Here is a 6,921-nt window from a genome sequence, read left to right on the forward strand (position 1 = left end):
AGCGGAAGGGGCAGAAGGGGCTGATGCAAGAACATATATGGTTCATCTATTCCAGAAAGCTTTCCCCGATTTATCTGACTGGGATTAGGACTCTCAGATTCAGAGGGCGCATCGACTGCAACTAGTACAGAGAAACAAAGGGGGTAAATTTCCACGTCCAATGTTGCTTTGCATTGGAAACTTTTTATTACGTCAAGCAATATTGATTAAAGCAAGGCCAAATACCCCGGTTACCTCTGATTCTACCACATTCTTTGTAAGGTCTGATCTGAGTAAACTTACGATGGAACGGCGTTGGCAGCTGAAACAATTTATTGACCCTATAAAAGAGCTAGGAGGTCAAGCCTTCTTACAAGAGCCAGCTAAGTTGAAAGTTCTCAAAAACGGTCGTACATATTACTTTTTGGATGTAAATGAGGTCTAAATGGAAATCTGGGGAAGGTGGACAATAAGTTTGCTATTATTTGGTCTTCGTTTCTGCTACATTTGGAAGCTTCTTTTTTTTTTTTTTTGGGTTGATCTTGATCTTGAACTGATTTTGATGTATAAAGCGTAGAAGGTGATATTCGATTCATGGTTGCTTTAGAATACCGATCTGTCGGGCCCTTAGGGGCAGCGTCTTTGCTTGGCTGCCACTACAGCGGCAGCCTGGTAGTGGGGGGGCTCCTTGGTAGGCATAAGGGAGGGGGGGGGTGGGGGGCAATCTAAGGGTGGGTAGGGTGGGAACCGGCAAGGGAAATGGGGGGGAAATTAAAAAAAATGCATCATGAGTATAAATATATATATGTTTCGTTGGCTAAGGAAAGCTTACATGTTTTTCTACAATGTTTTTTTTTCTTGGGGTAGAAGGCATATTAGAATACATATTAAAATTGATTAAATGTATCAGGTAAAGTTTCTAGCATGGAATGTGGCTGGATTAAACAGTCGGACTAAGAGGAGTCTGGTATACGAAGAGCTTAGGATGTATAACCCTCAAATAGGGGTTATCACTGAAACTCAAATTGCGTATAAAGATAGACGTTTATTGAATCAATTAGGCTATGATCTTTTGGTAAGCACGGAGTTTAATGCTTCAATTCGAGGTGTGGCTATACTGAAGCACAAACAGTTTAAAGTGGAAGTTAACAGAAAAATGACTGATAAAGCGGGTAGGTGGGCCATGGTACAAGTGACACTGGAAGGCCTCAAATATACAATATGTGGGATTTATGCCTCAAACCAAGATGAACCAAGAATAATTGATCAGGTTAATATGGAGCTACTTACATGGGAGGGGGAGCGGATAGTGTTAGGTGATTTTAATTGTGTTATGAATTATAATTTGGATACAACTAGAAAGGGTTTGTTCCAGAGGATGCGTAAGACGAGGGAAGCAATTCTAGACTTGGCCACTATACATGCAATTAAAGATGCTTGGAGGTATTTATATCCTTACATAGCAGGTTATACTTATTATTCATCTGCTCACAAACTTTGCTCATGCATCAATATGGTTTTGGCTTCTGACTCTATTCTATCAGCCAGTACAATGTCAATATGCCCTAGGGTAACATCGGACCACAACCCGCTTTTATTCTCAATAGAAGTTGTTACAGAAATGTGCCCACCTAGGCCCTTCTCCTTTCCTAGGTATTTATTCTCCGATCCTAAGTTTGTGAGCATGCTAAAAGAACATATAAAGGATTTTATTGATATCAGTAGGTTTTCTACATCTCCTTTGATGGTATGGTATGCGTGTAAGGCTAGCATCCGTGGGCTTACCCAACAGTTTGTCTGGCAACAAAATAAAGCTGGTAGAATTCAAAACAAAAAGTTACTAGATGACATATCTAATATTGAAGATAGGCTATCTAAGATGTTAGCTACTACTACAGGGGCAAAACAGGTCGAGGCTTTAAATTTAAAATTAATGGAATCAAGATTAGCATTGAAAAATGTCTTTAGGGAGAAAAGCATTTCCAAATTAGCTAAATACAGGCTGAATCAATATGAAGGTGGGGAGAGGATAGGAAAAATGTTGGCATATAAAGTGGCAGAAGACCGAGCCCAAATGCTGATTAAGGAAATAAAAGGTGACGACGGACAATTACATCAAGATTCTAAATCAATCTTACTTTAGTTTGCTCCCTACTATCCAAAGCTATACACACCTGAAACAACCCCAATAGGAGATAACATAAAAGCCTATCTGATAGAAAATGTTGTACAGAACATCGAGGATGAGCAAGCTGATCACAGATGGTTTCACCATTTCAACATGGGTTCATCCCTAAACGGGACACTACTGCCCATATTAATACTGCTATAGTAGAATTTGATGTTGCTAGGACGTGCCCCACCCCGCTCGGTATGATCCTATAGATGCAGAAAAAGCATTTGATCGCGTGGGGTGGGACTTCCTTTGGGCAGTTCTGGCTGCATTCGGCATAAAAGGCCAATACTTGAAATGGGTTAAATCCCTGTACGATCAACCAAGGGGTAAGGTATGTTATTCAGGACTATGCTCACCTACTTTTCCAATCGAACGTGGTACACGACCGGGGTGCCCTTTATCTCCTTTGTTATTTGCTTTAGTAATAGAACCTTTTTTGATTGCACTGCACAAGCAAGAGATGATTACCCCGTTCAAAAATGGTGTTAATGTACTAAAAAAAACTGCTTATGCAGATGATGTAGCGGTTTTCTCTACAAATGTCCCTGATGCGATACTAGGTATTGGTACCGAAGCAGAGAAATATGGTTTAGTATCAGGGTATCGATTAAATATTAGCAAAACGCAAGTAATCATAAATTTTCCCCCACTCACACCACTAGTTGGGGTATGTAATGTGGCAACATATCTCGGGGTAAAAATCTCTTCTAATCCCGAATCAATAATAGCACTTAACTACGAACCCCTATTAAAAGAAACCTCTATTCTCCTTAAGAAATGGCATAAACTTCCGCTGGGGATTCTGGGTCGAATCAACTTAATAAAAATGAAGATCTTGCCTAGATTTCTATACCTTTTTCGGTCTATAGCTTTAAGAGTGTGTAATACATATTTTAGTAGACTGGAGGGTATCATCAGCAGCTTCATATGGGGGTATAAGAAAGCACGACGGGCTTTATCTCTGCTTAAACTCCCCTATGACCATGGTGGACTTGGGTTACCAGACTTTAAATTGTACTATTGGTCTGCTTTTCTAACTCATTTTCGCAGCTTGCTTGTCCCTGACAAATGTCTTTATTTTCATAGATTCATATTAGGGGGGGAGGCTATGATGTTTTTGTATAGACTTAATGACCCTAATTACTTCAAACGAGTACGGTTTAAGACGATGCGAGACACAGTTAATATTTGGCGCTCCATTCTTAATAGGAATAATATCTCTTTATTTCATGCTAAAACGCCCCTCTGGTTTAACCCAGGTTTGCCAGGAGTGTTTCATGATTCAGCTAACACTATGTTCTCTGATCATGGCATAAGTAATCTCGGAGACTTGTTTGACCACATTGGATTTTCTACTTTTGAAAAGCTGAAGATAACGTATAACCTACCAGAAGGGGCTACGCTTAAATACAATCAGATCAAGGATTATCTTACTCGCAGATTAGGCCTTAACAGTATAGCCGAATCCGAAGTCTGGAGCTGTATGTATAGAGATTCTGACAAAGCATTAATCAGTTATGGATATAGGACTTTTTCTGCTTTACACAAGGATGACATCAGTAAGGTGGCAGAAAAGTGGAGTACAAAGTTAGAGGTGAATGTAACCCCTGATATGATAACTTCTTCACTGAATAGTCTAAATAATGCAGTTCAATCGTCAAGTCTGAAACTACAGCTGTTTAGAACTTTATTTCAATTGTACTATTCTCCAGACAGGATTCTAAAATGGGCTTGTGATAACGACTTGAGTGATCGTACAAAATGTCCTAAATGTGCACTCAAAGGGGCAGACATTGTTCATATGTTTTTTTCATGCCCTGATTTATCTATTTTTTGGAAGGATGAAGTTAGTGTTATTTCGGCTAAAATGGCTAGGCCAATTGTACTCACGCAACTTGATATTATGATTGGGGTCGCTGGGGAAAACAACATATCTCGGGACTTGATGAATATACTTTTGACATGTGCCAGATTAGCTATTGCCAGGGTGTGGATTCAAAATCATCCCCCCACGGTTATGGAATGGTGGCTCTTGGTTAAAGACATTTATAACATGGAAAGCTCTTTGGCGGTAACTAGGGGACAGTGGAAAAAACGAAAAGTAGAAAAAATATGGGGATCAATTATGCCTTAATGTTTTAACTGATACATTGATTTTCAATACTGTTTGGAGTGATGCTGTATCTCTTATGTTTTTTTTTTTGATGCCTTTGTAAACCCTTACTATTTTGAGCTTTTCTGAGTTATTTGTATCTGATGTTACTCATGATGCTAATAAAAATTTTCAAAAAAAGACATCTTATTTCAGAGCTGAGGACTCTCGAAAGAGTGGTACACGGAGTAAACAAGACAGCAAGGAGCTTGTGTACTATGCTCGTAAATTTGTGTTTATTGTTTAAAGACTACAGATGCTGTATATAACACATACATATATATGCAATTTGCCGCCAGACCCCCGGGTTGTAGGCGATTCGGGCCGTGTTACCACTTGGAACAAATAAAGGTTTTTGAAAAATAAAAACATTAAACAAAAAGTATGGATTTGTGTTCATGCAAAGTTTTCACCACTTATTTATATGCCTGTTATTAAACAATATGTATAATCTTTCTAACCTACCTATTACTGTTGGTAAATTGTTGATGGAGGAGTTAAAGAACTTATTTTTAAAAGCCATAATAGAAAGCTCAGCTTTAAGTAAATGTTTTAAATGTATTCCATTGTGTTATCTTAGAATGGTGTTCAGGAATATTTTTAAAAAACCTCATACACATCAGAAATCATCTGTTTTCTAATATTAACATACAAACTGTTGTCAGTATTTAATCTTCACATAGAAAAAGGATGAGGGAAATCCTCTAATTTCAAATTAATCAAATTTAAAACATGGACTGAAATATCAGTTTATTCAATTCAGGCATTAGCTTTTGAGCGACATAAACACCTTGAAGTTAGTATGTGATCTATTCTATAGTAAATATTAGGGGGCTTATTACGATGCCGGGCGGACGACACAGTCCCGGAAACAGCACTGACTGACCTCAGGTCAGAAATTATGACCGCCTCATCATGACGAACACTGTTTGGCCGTATACTCCCAGTCCACTACAGAGGCTTCTGTTACGGCCATAAACAGCCCGTAACACATGCTCCGATAAAGGAATGGGAGTCTCTGTTCATCCCTGCACTGTGTGGCAGGCACTTCAGGGTGCCTGCCACACAGTGCCAGGATGAACAGGGGGGCACCACAGGTGTCCCCTTGGCTCCCAACCAAAGGCCACAGAGGCAGGGGAGGCCTGCTTGCGGCCCCCATACTCGCTCTCCGACAGGCTTTTCATGTCAGAAAGCCAGACATGGAAAGCCTGCCGGAGATCATGAATTGTAATCCTAAGGGTGGAAAGGCCGCCCTTAGGAAATTACAGGCTGGCCTCTGACTTGAGCCTGTCGGAAGCAAGTAGGAATAACTGGATGGTTTAATTTTTTTATTTTTTTTATTGAAGTTGCAATCACAGTATACAGTGAGGCAGAGAGCACCTCTGTCATTATACATTAACAGTAATGTTGCAAACAATTTTCTGCATTTAGCTAAATCAATTCTCCCTCCGCCTCCCATCCAACCCCTCCACAACCAGCAAGTGTAGCATATCACAGAAAGATATAATCCACTGTGTGTCTAGAATTATGTGGGCGGAGTGGACCTTGCCAGATGCATATGTATTCCAAAAAAGACAGTTAATATCACGTGTAGGTCAGGGTTTTGCAACAGAAACTCAGACAGCGGCACCCAGAAATCTTTCGGTCTTGAGGCTATGGGAAACTCTTCTGCATATACATTTATTTGGTCCTTGCAATATACCAAGTCCCGTACCCACTCCCGAAGTGAAGGAGCTGACCTGGCACCCCACTGCATTGCCACTGTGCTTTGCAAAAAAGTGGCATTTACAATTATTTGCCTATTACATGGTTTGTACTGTTTCAGCAAGGCCAGCAGGCAGACCTCCGGAGGACACTTGATTTGCTCCATAGTTATTTCTGATAGAACCTAAATTACCTTACTCCAGAAAACATTAATGGGAGGGCAAGCCCATGCCAGATGTAAGAAATCCGCTTTGTCTTGCCCCATCGTATACAGCTCGCCTCCGTTCTTAAACTGAATTTCTTAAGCTGGTTGGGGGTATAATACAATTGATGTAAATACTTGAAATGAATAATACAGAGATTTCAATTTGCTGTCAAATGTCCTGTCAATTCACCACAAGACTCCCAAGCCTCCAACGTTAAAGGAGACGAAAGCACAGCATTCCATTTCATTAGCGAGGGAGGGTCAATGAACTCATTCTCTTTCTGCGACACATTGCAGAGTCTAGTTATCAACCCCCTACTTTCTATCCCAGCCAGCACAACCTGTAGTGCTTTAAGAGTTGATGGTTCTACATGAAACCCTGAGTAAACAGACCTGATCGCCTGACGCACTCTAACAAAGTGAAACCCAGCATGGTATTATATTCCTCGCCAGCCTGGAATTCTGATAGGGTCTTAAATGCACCATTATGGTACAGGTCGCCAACCTTTGTTACCTTCGCTCACTGCAATACTTTCATAGCTCCCTTATCCTGCGCCGCTGATATTCCTGGTGTGCCGCCAATTGCAGTTCTGGGGCATAAACTTACTCTCGCCATGCACGCTTAGCTAGATTTTTCCACACCTATGCGGTGCATTTTACAGTATTTATTTCTTTAAAGGCAGTCGCATCCCCACCCTGCAGAGT

The sequence above is a fragment of the Lissotriton vulgaris genome, chromosome 9, assembly GCF_964263255.1.
Source record: "Lissotriton vulgaris chromosome 9, aLisVul1.2, whole genome shotgun sequence".
In the NCBI taxonomy this organism is placed as follows: Eukaryota; Metazoa; Chordata; class Amphibia; order Caudata; family Salamandridae; genus Lissotriton; species Lissotriton vulgaris.